The sequence below is a fragment of the Ambystoma mexicanum genome, chromosome 7p (assembly GCF_040938575.1).
Source record: "Ambystoma mexicanum isolate Mex_15411 chromosome 7p, UKY_AmexF1_1, whole genome shotgun sequence".
Lineage (NCBI taxonomy): Eukaryota > Metazoa > Chordata > Amphibia > Caudata > Ambystomatidae > Ambystoma > Ambystoma mexicanum.
Genome location: NC_090939.1, coordinates 276,420,125 through 276,436,323, shown reverse-complemented (window position 1 = coordinate 276,436,323; position 16,199 = coordinate 276,420,125).

Genomic DNA, 16,199 nt, shown 5'->3' with positions numbered 1-16,199 from the left:
AGTCGGGTTTCGGCAGTGGAGAAGAAAAATGATGACCTTGAATCCCGCTCTAGACGGAATAACCTGCACATTGTCGGCGTGCCCAAGACAACATTAAGGAACCTATGGAGGAATACGTGGAACGCATTCTGTTAACACTCCTGGATACGCCAAAGCTCTCCGCACAATTTGCAGTTGAAAGGGCACATCGCTCCCTGACCGCGAAACCCAGACCGGGGGCACCTCCTCGTCCCATTATAGCCAGAATCTTAAATTTTCGGGACCGGGATGCCCTTCTGCGGGCGGCCAGGGCCAAGGGGGAGCTGCTTCTTGGGGCAGCAAGGATCCATCTCTACCCGGATTTCTCCGTCACTGTGCAACAAGAACGCAAAACCTTTCTGGTGGTATAAAAGAGACTCCAAGATTTAGGAGTTAAATACTCCATGCTCTTTCCGGCAAAGTTAAGGATCGAACATTCCAACCAAACGTTCTTCTTCACTATTCCAGAAGAGGCATCGAAATGTATTGATCCCTTCACCGTTGCTACGGTTCCCACGTTAACTGTTGTTATTGATCGAACCTATGCCATTAATGGGATAATCGTCAGCGCGGCTCCCTGAGACGGCCACGCCCCCAGGGAAGTGCATTAGTTGCTAGTTTTGTTCTTGTTGCTCCATCGATCCTCCACAATGTGGCCCTTGTCTGCCACACAGTCTCATTGTGTTCAGGGACATTGATGTCCGGATAAGTCCCCATTTGGGAAACTATCCTATATCCTCTTCCAGGCCTCCGGTGGTTGGATTCCGGGATCCTGGGTACGCCCATTGTCACACTGGGTTAACATCATATTCCCGCGGTAGCGCTGTGGGGCCTATGGTTTCTTTCCTTAGTCTCCAGTTGCCCTCTCTCTCTTGAACCATGGCCCCTCCGCGCCCTCGTGCCTATACTGAACACTCTGGTTAATGCTGCTGTATTGTATAATCTCCTCACACTCTCCCCAGTCCGGTGCACCATCACCAGGCTAGCTAACAAGCCCCCAGGCGCAGATGCCTAGAAGTTTGTTGTTGTTATGGTTCTGTTCGGGTATCGTCCCTCTGATTGGGGGACGGATGTGGGTGGGGGGGTGTTATGTTATGTTAAAAAAAAGTCTTTTTAACCATCGGGGGTGCCGCGTGCGCTACAGTAGGACATCATAAACACATAGATAGGGGTCCACATGCATTCAGATCGACTGACTCCTTTTACTGGTAACCCATGTACAGAAACTCAATCAATACCCCTGCACGTATGGCAAATAATGATCTGATCTTTTTGAGCTGGAACGTCCGGGGGTTGGGTAATCACAAAAAGATGCGGAAGATACAGCTACATGCTGAACGCCACAGTGTTAAAATTCTCTGCTTACAAGAAACCCATGCCCAGTGTGAACAATTTGCTAAGCAGTGGGGACCCCAGAGATATTACACTAGCTATTCCACTCAAAGCCGTGGCACTCTCACTTTAATACACAGGAGTCTGAAGTTTACATGTAACCACTCACGCATAGATCCGATTTGTTGATGATCCCGACTTCTACCTACTACTAGCCTCTGTCCTTGAAAGCTACCCCCTGATCCAATTATATGGGAAGGCGATTTCAATACGATACTGGTTGTCACCCTCGACAGGTCGGGCTCTAGACCTCGCCAACTCTCGAGAGCAGCCTACACCATTCTTACATCGCTGCCTCGACTGGCACTAGTAGATGCCTGGCGACTAATGAACCCCGATTCTTGCATGTACTCTTTTTATTCCTCAGTTCACGATTCACATTCTAGAATAGACAGATGGCTCATAACTGACATGCTGGTCAGATGCCTGTCCCACCTGGCTATCCTCCCCAGAACATTATCAGGATATTCACCGGTACTCATCTCGTTGAACTGGGGTCTGGATGCCGATAAAACAAGGCAATGGAGGATGAGTCCCCATGCGCTTCTTGATCAGTTCTTCGCCACTGAACTTGAATCCTCCATTGAAGAATTCTTTGAGATCAATACAAACTCTGTGACAACGCAAGCCATCCTCTGGGAATCCTTTAAAGCGTATACAAGGGGAATTGCCATTTCCAAGGGATGTGGCATTCTGAAGGGGATCCGTGCGGACTTCGCCGTTAGTGAATCAACCCTGGCTAACCTCGAGACCCAATACGCTCAAGATCACTCCCCAACTACTCTAGCAACATTGGGGTAGGAACTGGACAGGTTCCACAGTGTGGCAGAACGGGAGGTTAAATTCCTGGACGCCCCCCAATCGGTAAGGAAATATGGTGAGGGAGAGCGCCCGGGCCGTATGCTGGCTAGGCTGCTGCGGCGTGAATTCAGAGCCCTCAATATTCCGGCCATAGAGAGGCCCGATGGCTCACTGGCCACATCCCCGCAGGACATCAACTCGGAATTTGTATCGTTCTACACCTCCCTGTATTCGGAGGTTGACGGTCGCCCCATAACAGAAATTTACTCCTATTTAGAAAATCTCCCTCTTTCAGTCCTGTCCGTTGATGCCAGCATCTCCTTGGACAGGCCTTTTACTCACGAAGAACTCACTGAGACCATCGAGTCATTGGCTTCGGGGAAGGCCTGGGCCCGGATGGACTCCCCATGGACTTTTATAAGCAATACAAGTCTCACCTGGTCCCACACTTACTGGCCCTAGGGGAGGAATCGTGCGAAAGGGGCATACTTCCCCCATCTCTCTGAGAGGCGTTGATAACAGTTCTCCTCAAACCTGGCAAGCCCCCTACCCAGTGCGGCTCACACCGACCCCTCTCATTGATTAACAGTGATGTGAAAATATACGCTAAACTACTGGCCAATCGCTTAGCCTCTTACTTGCCCCACATCATCCATCCTGATCAAGCAGGATTTGTCCCGGTGAAGGTCCACATCCCTGAATCTAAGAAGACTCTTCAATGTGATCAGCAGGATCAGCCTGACCACACAGGTGGTAGCAGCCACTCTGGATATGCAGAAGGCATTTGACTCGGTCTCGTGGAAATACCTATGGCGAGTTCTCGAGAAATTTAAGTTTGGCCCTAACTTCCGAACCTGGCTTAAGCTATTCTACTCCGCCCCCTCAGCCAGAGGACAGGTGTTACACCCCCTTCCAGATATCCAGAGGAACACGACAGGGATGCCCGTTTTCTCTGTGAATTTTCGCCCTAGACATGCAGCCCTTTGCCGACATGATTTGCCAGTTACACTCCCATAGAGGATTGCGCACAGCGGGCCAATCTGATATAGTTTCCCTGTACGCTGATGACGCTCTCCTGTACATCCGCTCCCCTGAAACCAACCTCACCCCTATTCTGGCGGATGTAGCCCGATTTGGAGATATATCTGGGCTGAAAGTAAACTGTTCCAAATCTATACTATTTCCACTTACAGACTCTACACAACCCCCTTCTGATTTATGGGGATTCACCTGGTCTCAATCTAGCATCATTTACCTGGATGTGGTAGTCTCCCGGCACATGGCGAAACTGCGCGAGGACAATTACCAAAACTATTTAACGAACCTGGCCACTAAAACTTCCAGCTGGACTAGCAGGTAGGATTGGAATACTTAAAATGGTAGTATTACCTCAACTCCTGTATCGATTCACCAATCTGCCTTTATGGCCAGGGGACGAATTCTTCAAATCACTGCGCCGTATAAGTAACACCTTTCTTTGGCATTCAGGCACAGTCCGCCTCAAACTGTCTATGCTGACCACCCCTAAGGAATTGGGTGGGTTTATTGCCCCAGATTTCACTAGATACTGGGTGGTAGCCCAATCTCAGTTCGCCTCCCACTGGTTTAACACCATTGATCCCCCCGCACGTTCGGTTGGAGAAATTAACGGTCTGTGACCGAGTGATTGGTTCCCTTATCCTTAAACCTGTCCCTCCTGACCCATACTCTTCAGACCCTGTGGCTAGCACATCCTTAGCACTAGCCAAACTCTGGGCAATGGTCGACACACCTCACCCATTCCATGGGGACCTGCCACTATGGAACTTTCTCCCTGATGTCACACATATTCCACAATCTATTGTATCTCGCTGGGCTGATGCAGGATTTCTGACACTCCGGGACTCCTATGAACAGGGCAACTTCCCGAGTGGTCTGATCTCCCTCTCCCCCTCAAGCGTAGGCCCTGAGCGTGGCTACAATACTCCTCTCTCCGGAAGAATCTCAAAGCCAGATACCCTGACTTCTCCACGCTACTGCCAGACGAACCCATAGTTGCGGAACTCTGTTCCTTCGACTCCTTCAAAGGGAAGGTGTCAAGGCTTTACTCCCTGTTGCAGACTAGAGAAGCCCCCTCTTTCACCAAGCTGAAACGCAGTTGGCAGGAGGATCTCGAGGTCGAGATCACTGACGAGAGATGGTCCCGAATGTGTGCTCGTACCCACGATGTGTCATATAACTCTAAATTTAAGTTAATGCAATTCAAGGTGCTGCACAGATATCATCGTACACCAAAGAGACTACATCGCATGTTCTGCGACTTTTCTCCCAATTGCCCTAGGTGCGGTACCGATCAAGCAACTTACATCCATATGCTCTGGTATTGCCCTCACCCGACCCAATTTTGGTCTGACATCTGTTCCACATTATCGGACATACTAGAGCACACCATTGTCCCCACCCCACTTCACTGCCTTGTCCATGACTTCCCTCAGTTGGGGCGCGACCATAAGAAACTGGCGGGTCTCTGTATGGTGTTGGCAGTGCGCTGCATATTGATGTGTTGGCTCTGCCATAGGGCGCCTTCCTATTCACAGTGGCTCAGGACAATTACTTGGGCGCACGACACTGAAGAAGCCGGGAGCTCAATGCAACATCCACGTTCAAGGCCAAGAGATATCTGGCAAAGGTTCTGTGATTACATGTCCGCCATGATTTCGCCTTCAAACTCTGTTCCCTCCTCCCCTGGTTGTTCCCCGTAACGTGGTCGCGCTGTGAACGGTGTCCCCTTTGATTCAGATGCTAATACGTTATCTAGAACCTGACCCCCCTGCCTGCCACAGATGACTCATGGTGTATTGCATAATATGTATGTTACATGGTTTTTGCTGTCGGTGCCATGTGGCTCCCTCTGTTTCTTGTGTGTTGTCAAGTCAAATAAATAAAGTTTTTTTTTTTAAAAAACATGGCACTTCAAGTTCCCAAAAATGTCTCTGGTTCAGGGTTCAACACTGTTCCAATGTAACCTCCTCTCAGCAAGAACTGATGAAGTTTTGAAGTTACCTGTTGGAGATTCGTAGGTATCACAGTTGATATCCAAGGGGTCTCCCTTCCCTGAGTACAAACACAACAAACAAAAAGAAGCATCTTGAAGCTTTGTCTTTTCACTGGATTTCCTCAATTCTTTATAACTCAGGGCTCCCTTGCCCAGTCTGATATTTATCATCAGTTGTTTTCCTCTTTTCATCAAAGTAAGCTTCCTTGTTGGTATGGACATGTTCTCTGGTCTAGGTGTAGTTTTAGACCACAGAGTCCACCCATTCGAGGTTATACAACCAGGAATCTAGCGTTCACCTTACCACAGTTATTTGTTTCACATGTAGAAGTTCTCTGGTCTTGGCGCAGTTTCAGACCACACAGTCCACACACACAGGTCACGCAACCAGGAACTTCCAAGTCTCCTTGCAAAGTTCAATACTCAGCCAAAGAAGTTGTTTCTTACAACTTTAACACAGGAGTGTTTTCTCATTCTTGATTCTACTTTTTTCAGGGTCTTTCATGCCACTTAACTTCCTTTTGGTTTCAATTCAATGTTCATTAATTGCAGTTTATCTTACTTCCTCTTATTCAGTCAGTTCAGTTTTTCCACAAATCCTGCTTCCATTTAAATAAATGTACTTTTGCTTCTTTCTTTCAATTCGGTATTCAAATAAATGTCATTAGCTTGTTTCATTCAATACGATATTCAATAAAGACAACTTTGTCAGTTTTGTTCAATTCATCTTGTTCAATATTCACAATTGCAAGTGTTCAGCTTTTACCCATATTGGCCCACTGTTAGTTCTCAATCAACTATTGATGGTACTTAGGCAACTCTCTGCCCCTCTGGGCACTTCTATACTTCACCTTCACCAAATGGGCATTTCCGTGTCCCACAATTCACTTGTCTAGGGTTTCGAAGGGATTCACTTTACCAGCATTCTTCCATTTCCTTCGCCTGGTTTTATTTAAGCTAGCTCCCCTCCGCAGCTTTGTTTACTTTTCACTAAGTGACCTCTGGAGATTTATGCGGATACATTGTTTCCTCAACAATCGGTCTTCGACAATGCTTTCATCTTGCCTCATTCGTTTATCTCATTCAGGGGCTTTCAGGATCAATCAATCACTGGATACAGTGTATCTCAGAACTCATACGTGCACCAAGTTTCTCTCTATGAAACTCACCAGTTGCCGTGTTTTCAGCCCTCATTCTTCGGTCGTCTCACAACTGAGGTCAGGCTCTTACCACCTGCCCCTCAGACAATCCCGGGCTGGAGCTCCCAGCCAGAGTAACAAGCAGTTTCTGGCTGCTATAAAGGGACTGTCACTTCACACGGCATCCTTCGGCTCCATTTGCCGGCTCCCTGGCCAAGTAATTACAATTTGCCTTCCTCTGCAATCCTCCAGCGTCTCAGTGCTCTGTTCTTCCAGGGACACTCATGGGTGGAGCTGATCTTCCTGCTACTTTCCTCTCACTCGCCAGGCAGACTCTCTGCTGTCAGCAGCACCACCTTTACTGCACCTGTGTTTGGCTAAGAGGCTGCAGGTGCGAGCTCTAGGTTTGCGTTGCCTGACTAGCCTGACCATAATTAGGCCTATCAGTAGGACGTGCCTGACCTTCAGTCCTGTACTTCCCCTGCTCCCCCTTCTTTGTCCCAGTACCATAGTGGTTTTTACAACAGGAAATCTGAACTGCTCCTAGTTGCCTCTTCTTCTTCACAGTACTTTGCAGCCTTGCCTTTCTCTGGGTTGTCTGAGGGGTGGGGTCTTAAGGGGGATAAATGTGAGAACAGCCTCAGATTTCTCACAGGGAGCAAAGGGGGGTTTGGGGGTGAAATACCCTGATTTGTAGGACATCTTCCAAGCGCGGGAGAAGGTGGGGTAGGGAGACAGAGATCAGTTTCGAGGAATTTCAGGTGGGTAGTAAAACCTCTGCCCACGAATAGTGATAGTTCTGAATTTTAACAGATGCACAAAATCAGTCCAAAATAATCAGTCTTTTTGGTGTGCAATCTTCAAAATGCCGAAATGATCACGAAAAGCAAAATAATTCCAATATTCCCACTAAAAACTCAATGTGTCTGTGCGCAATAAGACCAGTACTTGCTGTTTTAAGATTAGATACAGTTAGCAGCCCAGTGAATTAAATATTTGCACTATGAGTACAAGTTCATGGTGCCTGTGGCCAATAAGGCCAGTATTCCCACCTAGCGTCATTGATGTTGTTTGTGCGCAGAAATGTCCTTATATGCTACTTTTTAGAACACATGCAAGTTGGCTGTGTCCAGTAATTTCATTATTTTCACGGTGAAGACAAATTCATACTAGATTCATGTTGGCTCTGCCCAAACCAGTTCAGCACTGCCGCAGCAAGAACACTTCTGTTGACTGTGTTGAGTAAAGCATCATTTGCCACTGTTTAAACACATTTAAATTGGCATTGCCCAATCATGCCAGTATTGCCACTGTAAGAACACCCACGATGGCTGCCCTGTAATGCCAATATTTGGTGCTATAAGAACACATTTATTTTGGCTGTGTACAATAATGCCAATACTGTGCCCAAAATTGCCAGTATTGCCATTGTAAGAAAATATTTATTTTGCCTGCTACTGCACTAGTTTATCCCATTATTGCCACATATCACATTCTTGTTGTCTGTGCCTAATAAAGCCAGTCTTGCCCTGTTGAAAGCATTTTCCTGTTGCATGACTGGACTCCTCTTTGTACTTGTAAAGAATGTAAATTAAAAAAATCCTTTGATTTTGTTTGAAGTTGCTTTTTGGGACCTACTGGGTCATGAATTATGGAGGAGGTGGTGCCCAACCAGCCTCTATTGGCCAGCCACCGCTCTCTATCATAAAATCTTAATTTCTCTCTGCACAGCATAATCCAAAACCCACTCTTGTGGGCTGATTTCATCTCAAGTATTTAATAGATTATAACATTGAAAAACACACAATTAAGAAGGTGCAGAGTGGCAGATCCTGGTCCTCAGCAGTTGTCACCCCCAATGTGCCCTGGGGGTGAGTAGGAAGCAGATCTTGCCCCTGCCCTGAAATCCTCCTTTTTCACCTCAATGGTATAGGGCCTTGAAAACTATCCCAAAAGACAATTCTTCCTTGAGTCCTGACTGGTACAAATGTGATTTAAAGAAGATATGGGTGACGCCCTCTTTTCTAGGCAACAGTCCACATGTGATTGCACAAAAGCAAACCTGCTTCAATGGGTCTAAATCTGTGTTCTTGTGACAAAAGGTCTTTGCCCAAGTGCTTTGTGCTGAAGGAATTGGAGGAGGCATTAAAGAAATAGAGTTACACAGAGACACACAATGGTGGGATTCCTCCCCAGCCGTGAACAGTTCCCTTTTTCTGCCCTAACCCTGCCTCTTCTCAGACCCATAGTATGCCCTTTGGTATGAAGCAACCTGGTGTGAGGTTAGTCCATTTATGTGGGCTGTACACTTGGAATCCTGTTTTCCAGGACTGATCCTGCTGAGGGGCTGTCTTGCTGGAAGAGGTGCTACCTGACCTCACAAAGGATGAAAGGAGAGGTAACTCCCACTGGCTTCTGCACTGCTGGTTGCAGGAGAGACAGCCAATCTTGGGAGAAGACACACAGCTGTTTGTGGCTGGCCAGGGCTCACGATGTTGACATATGAATGATACCAATGTGGCTATAATAATTATGGGATATACCAGCCACCATGCCCTAACTCAGGTATGCCTTATATTTAAAATGTGCAACTGCCACCAGTATAATAACTCTCATAAGTATATAGTTTTGGAGCAGAGGTGCAGGTTTAAATGCATCCTCTGTGATGAGTGACTTTATTGTCGCCCCGGCTGTCAAGAAGACACCTGTGATATCTGAACCTGCTTTGTGCTACTGGAAAGCAGGTGCTGCTGCAGATCAGGCTACTGATGCAACTGTGCACAGGTTTACACTATGGTTTTGGCATGGAGTTTGCTGAAAGGGGGATCTGGTTAGCAGACCACCCTTTATAAAACAGAATTACCCACATAATTGTATTATTAATAAAAATCAAAAAAGGAAGGACGTCTACACCTTTGCCAAATGGCAATCCTGAACAGGAGGATGGGAGAACTTTAGGCAAAAAATGCTAGACATCTTTGCCAAGACACAGGTGCTGGCGGCTTCATTCTCAGCGCTGGCGCTCAGACAAGACGGGAGGGAACCATCTGGAGACTGCAACTGCATGCCTGCATGATGAGCCCTGACTCCAAATGATCCAAAATGGTATTGAGAGGGTCCACACTCAGGTGTTGAGACCTTGGTGCTGGCTTTTTGCTCCTCAGTGCCACCAGCAATGATCAGAGACAATGAGGCTAGAGTGGCTCAGAACTACACCCAACTCACTTTTGGCAGTTTGATGCCAAGGATGGCTGAAGTATTTAACGAGTAGGGTAACCCCCATCCCTTTTGGATTGGAACCACTTGACTCCAGAGACATGTGAGATTTATCAGAAGAATAATTGGATCAGAGGTCGCAATAGCCCTTCCACCTAGAGTTGGATATTCACCTGATGCCAAATCTGGGAAAGCCTCACACTTCCTTTCAAAAGATAATTGAAAAGATTGTGCACACACTAGGACTGTCAGGCCACACCAGACCCGAGGCTGAATTCAAGAGCACAGACATCCTGGATAAGGGGCCCTCAAGAGGAATATGCTGCTTGTTAAGCCGGCAGTTGAAGAACCAGTGTTGGAGGCTTGGGAGAAGCCATCCTCTTCCCCTGCAGTGGAGATTGAGATATGGCCAGGAAACATTGTACAACACATTTAGACCCAGGGTTTCTTTCCTCACATAGGTGCTTTTTGATACAGGCTGTAACAGCAAACCTCAACACCATGTCTTTCCCCTCTTTATCACCTGCCCAGGAAAGAAAGATGATGCAACTCTGTGAGCCTTGACCTACAGTCAGTGAACGCCTCCTGCCCTCTGTCCAAATTTTCCTTTGGCCTTTGGACTGTGGTGTTGGAGGCACCTGAGAATCTCCCAGAGAGAGATATGAGGCAGCGCTTTAATGTTTGTGTCAAGGATGGCAGCAAGGCATCATCTCAAACCCTACAGTCTAGCCTGAACATGGCTGACTGTGTAACACGTGTAGTAGCTACGGGCACCGTCATCAGAAGGCACTCACGGATGAGGAATTCAGGATTCACTTCAGATGTCCAGTCGAAACTCCTGTATATGCCTTTTAATAGACTCAACCTCTTCGGGGCTTAGGCAGACAACTCCTTGCCAGGGTCTAGCTTTCCAACATCCCTCAGTTCATGCTGGTTGGGGTACAGGGTTTTGGCCCTTCTCCTCCTGCCCCAGTAGTGCAGGTGCCCTCGACTAAGCTGTCCTTCTCACCTGGGTAGAGGTCATGGAGCCCAAAGAAGGATCCTCACCTCTGCTGTATTGCCAATTGCCCCACCAGGTATGAAGTCCCTGTCAATAGGACTTAATACAATGTTCCACTGAGGGGGAAAAATATCCCTCTTCAGCGAGGAGTGGTATCATCCCACATCGGACACTTGGGTCTTCTACACCCCCATCTGCTTTGGTCTAACTCTGTACCCTCTCCTATTGGAGGGGGTTCATAAGCTTCTTGGGAATGGTGCCATAGAACTGCTGCCCTGCTCGGAATGAGCTAGGGGCTGGTATTTCCTGGTTCTGAAGCGTTATGGGTGTGTGCCTCTCATCCTGCATCAGAGGGTCTTGAACTTATACCTGTGTAAGGACAAGTTCAAGATGGTTGCTCTGGCTCAGATACTTCAGGCCCTCACGATTCAGAACTGGCTGAGGTTCTCTGGACCTCTTGGAGGCCTACTTCCATGTGGCGACACATGAGATTGGCAGTGGGGCCTTCGCACCATCAGTTCAGGTTTCTGCTATTTGGCATTTCTTGGGCACCCAGGCCCAACCTGCTGGCAGAGTGAAAGCATCCATGCCTTTTCTTAACTGGATAACTACCTTGTCTGAGCCTGCTCCCCCGACCAGGCTTTGATGTACCTGTACTGCACAAGCAGCCTGTTGAAGTTTGGGCTTCTCCCTAAATTTCAAAAAGTCACATGTTTCGCCGTCTCAGTCTCTCCAATTCCTTGGTGCGGTCCTAGACACTCACCTGGGCAGAGCCTTCCCTCCCGAGCAGCGGTGGACAGGGAACCAAAAGAGGACCTTGAAATAATGTTCAAAATTGACCCATATAACACATTTTCAGCAAGCCCAAACCTTTTCCTATGAGAAAATACCACACAAAATAGGCCCCAGGAGAAGAGGCCTAGTGGGAAATCTGTAGAGTTCACTATAGGCCAGACCACCCCTGAGCCAAGCATCAAGTGGCGGAAATCTCTCAGATGGTTCATGTCTTCCAATGCCAAGAACAGCTTCTGGCCTCAGTCTTTCACTTGATTTTACTGGGCCTCAGGGCCTCCTAAATTCTGGTGGTGCTTGAGGCTCAGTTATGTTTGAGATTCCTTGAGTGGCTACTCTGTGGTCTCAATCTCAGGGAAACATGTCAGACCTTTTGCAGGTATTGAACAATGTGTCTTGGGACTTTGTATGGTTATCCCAGTGAGACAACCTACTGAGAGGGCATTGCTATGGCAGTCCTCAACTGAACCGGCAGTAGTCACGGATGCATCCTTGAAGGACTGGGGTGCTCACCTACAACATCTGATGGTGAGCGGACTGTAATCCCCCTTGGAGTCCTGGGAAGACATCAACTTGCTGGAATTCCGACTAATTAGGCTTGCCATGGTGGCCTTCCTTCCCTCAATTCAGAGCAAACCTGTGCAAGTCCTGGTGAACAAAATGGTGGTCATGCATTACCCCAACAAGCAAGATGGTGTAGGGTCCTTCCCTCTGGGCAGGGAAATAATTCGACCTTGGTTCTGGACTTTGGAAGACAAGTTTCTCTGACAGCAGATGATCTGGCAGGGTCAGAGAATATCACAGCAAATGCAGGCAAACTTTCTCCTAGCACAAGTGTGAGCTCTGCTAGGAAGGTCGGGAGGAGAACTTCTCAGTGTGGAGAACTCTTTAAGTAGACCTCTTCACCTCCAGTATGAACAGGATCTGTGAGTTGTTCTGCTCCAGGGAACTTCCTCGGCAGGGAGCTGTTAGGGAAGCAGTGACGATCAAGTGGTAATTCGATCTGCTCTATGCATTCCTGATGATTCCTTCATACCACTCTTCTCAAGTGACTACGCCTGTTCTGGTCCATGTGGATTCTGATCCCTCCGGATTGGGCACAGAGAACATAGTGGACCTGCTCACCCAATTGGAGGTGCAGGTGCCCCATCCTACCCTCAGCAGCCTGAACATTCATGCTTGGCTGCTGATTGGCTGAAGTGGGATTTGGCAGACAACAGGCCACAGCATTGATTTATGCCTGCAGGTGGTTTAAATTCTGACCTTGGTGATGTGAGAGGGATCTGGACCCTTTTACCTGTTGTGCTGCCTCTGTTTTGGATTATCTGTTTGTTCTAGCCTGGGCAGGCCTGCATAGTGGCACAGTTAAGGGGTACTTGGCAACTGTTTGTCTTTAAGAGAACCCTGGAATAGGGCTCTTTCTTTGCAAACTGTTGTGCAGTTCTTCATGGGTTGTGCTACCAGTTTCTCCCATGCCAGATTGTTCTACCGGCGTGAGATTTAAATGTAATGTTGACTTTCTTAATGGGTGCTCCTTTTGAGCCACTGCATTCATGTTAATTAAGATTGCTCACCCTTAAGGTAATCTTCCTGGTAGCCATCACATCCGCGAGAGGGGTGAGCGGGCTCCAGCGGGAAAACCACCATGTCCCTCTTTCTCTGAAAGAGAGATAAAGAAGTTTTGAAGAACAAAGTGTGTCGGAAGCGGCTTCATTCCAGTTTCTGTCTCTCTCTGTGTCAGAGGTGTGGCTTGACGCAGTGATTCTGTAATTGTGAGGTTCTTTCCTCTAGCTGGTACGAGAGGCTCTGCAAGACTGAGAAGAACCACATTGTGAGACGCTGAGCTGAGCAGAGCAGTGGCATTGCAAGAACGGTATAGAGAGAGCTATAGAGAAGGGTTGCCCTGCCCGTGGGTAAGGATCCCTTAGGCTGTTTGTCCTTGTTGCCGTGGGCCAGTATGTTTTTAAACTGCTGGAGCAATCGAGCAGTTTGACTCGTCTTGTGTGTGGCGGTAAAAGTGAAAGTACTCCCACTCTTCCGCTTATTCCTTGCTCTACTCAGCCTGACGCACTGAAACGCCAGAAATACCCAGCTGGAAGCACACCCTGTGACGGAGTGACTGCGGGCATATTGCCTTTGAACTCCGACAAGCCCTGGGGTGTTGGTGAGAGCTTCTAGTATTTGAATCCTTGCATGGGCGGGATTTTTGAAAGGCCGTTTATGTATATTATAAAACACATGTAATTACCTTAAATCTAGACACGCGCATGTATTGGCATAGGAATTGCCTTTAAGATATTATTTTCATCTGTGCGTGAACATCCTTGTGGGTAATTACATGCGAATACTTTTTAAATTAAACACCGAAGTCCGGCAGTAAACTTTACAGCCGCGGCAATCTGTGTAGGTTGCAAGGCTGTAAACACAACACACGAACGAAGAAAGAGTTCCAAATAGCCGGATCTGTTTACCAGATAAAGCGGCTGTCTGTGTTGGGACTGATTATTCAACCAGCCTGGAACTCCCATACGGGAATGTTAATGTAAATAGTTGAAGCATCCAAACAGTGGGATTAACCTTTGATCCCAGACGCATACTATGGCAAAGGTCTTTTCTTCAACTTGCTTAAGAAGATTCACAAGAGAAAGCACGTGTGTACTTTAATTGATTCAGACGGCTAAAAACGGTGATTCAAATATTGTGCGCTTCTGAAGTCCGCTTTCAGTGGGCTGTCATGGCTGGAATTTCCCGCTTGACCTGCTGTGGACTTGTGCTTTCCACAGAGCTGAACCACGTGGCTGAGAATGTGGCACGGCCAGCAGATGTTGGAGGCTCACTAACTGCGTTTAAAGTGGACTTTTGTTATTTTTGCTCTAGGGCAGGAATTATATTAAGGGCAAGGGCGTCTCAATAGACTGCGGTGTATTGGAGCCTTTGCAGTCCCTACTCTTGCAAGTACTCAGATTAGTTGGTGCGAGGGGCTGTCAGCCAAATAAAGTTAGCACAACTAGCCTTTTTCTGGACACTGGTCTAGTTAACATCTTAAAATGCCCCGTGGGAAAAAGCAGGTACAAAGCAAATACAATCTACGGAAGACGAAGAAACATCGGGAGGCAGATGTACTGTGGAGTGAAGAGATGGGAAGCCCCAAGGAAATCACCAAAAAGAACCCCAAAAAGTCCACCCTCCCAGGTCAAGGGGTAATTACCGGCTTTTTCCCTCCACACCCCATACCTGAAATCAACTCCACGATCATTGAGGAACCCGTACCCCCAGGAGCTGGAGGGGGGGGGATCCAATGAGTTCCACTAACTTTGACGACATCGATAACAACTCTTTACTAGAATTCTGCCTGAGCATTCAACGATGGATGACCCCCCAGATCCCCAGGCTGTCGGGAGATAAAGATCTGACACAGGGTATTAATCCCGTAGCCTCTCCTGTCAGTGCCTTGGGCCACTCGGTTCCGATGGGCAGACTGTTGGCTTCCCCAAATATGGTAATGGTTTCAATGGAGGACGTCCCGGACACAGAGGAAAGATATTTATTCTCTCCGTTCCCTGGAGCAAATGAATTAGCAGAGATTCAATCTTCTGTAGCTTCTCTCCAATTTGCCCTAAACATTTTGCTCCAAATGACAGGGCGTGTCTTAGCTAATACCAACTCATTGACCACTGCCCGGACTTATGAAAATCATGAGGTAGTAGAGGCAGAAATCAATTTATCTGAAGCCATTGTTATAGCTGAGGAGATAAACTCTACACCAGCTAAAGAAGCCTCTGTAATTATGGATCAGAGCAAGGTGGTCTTTTCCCGTAAACAGCACAAATTGGCAAAAAAGGCACAAGAGAAGAGGAAAAAGCTGTAATTGAGCCCCTCAGTGGAAGAAACTGCGAACATTGGTGGCCGCTCAAAGAAAGCCAAAAAAAGGGCTGCCAGAGCTAAGAAAAAGAAAACCTCTGGAGGCGGCTGTTTGACTAGCTGGCTGATAAATGATCAAGAAAAGAACAAAGATCAGTCGATGGAGTTGGTACAGCCAGCAAGGGAGGAAGTGAGTATAGAGGATGAAGGTATACCGACCCCGGATGAACTGGAGGAGCAGGCAGTAGAGTGGGAACAACTCGAGATTGAAGATCAATTGATGGAGGAAAGGCAATCTGGGACGCTGGAGAAATCATCCCATCTCCCGCAGCCCGCGGCCAAAGCTGGCAATCCTCCTATTAAACCAGGAGAGGTCGGGACAGTCAATTCAAGTCTCCCTATTTGGTTAATGCCAAAGAAAAGGTGACATTGAGAGTGAGGCCATCCTGCCTTCCTAAAGTTGTCTCAGATTTCCATCTCAAAAGATCCTTTTTTCTTGTGTTTATTTATCCACTGCTTGCTTCTAAGGCAGAGGAGTGATTCGATTGCTAGGTCAGTGCAGGCCCTCAGCTACTATGTCTCTCATGCAAGGGATGTCAGGAAAGACGGCCAGCTTTTTGAGGGTTATACTGGTGCCTGTGCTGGCATGGCTCTGATGAAATGGACCCAGTCAAGGTGCATCATTCTCTGCATTTCATAATGCTGCAATCTGGCATCAAAGGATGTTCCTGAGTGATTCTGGCTCATTCAACCATAAGGCTGGCTGCCACCCCTTCTCTGAAGAGGAGTGCCCTGTTTTGGACATTTACCAGGCAGCAGCATGGTCATTGTCTCACACATTTGCCAAACATTACTGCTTGAATTCCCTGCGAGGGCAGCATGCTCGCTTCAGCAAAGCAGTCCTCTAGAAATTTCTGCTACAGGTGGTGCTCCCTCCTCCAGATCC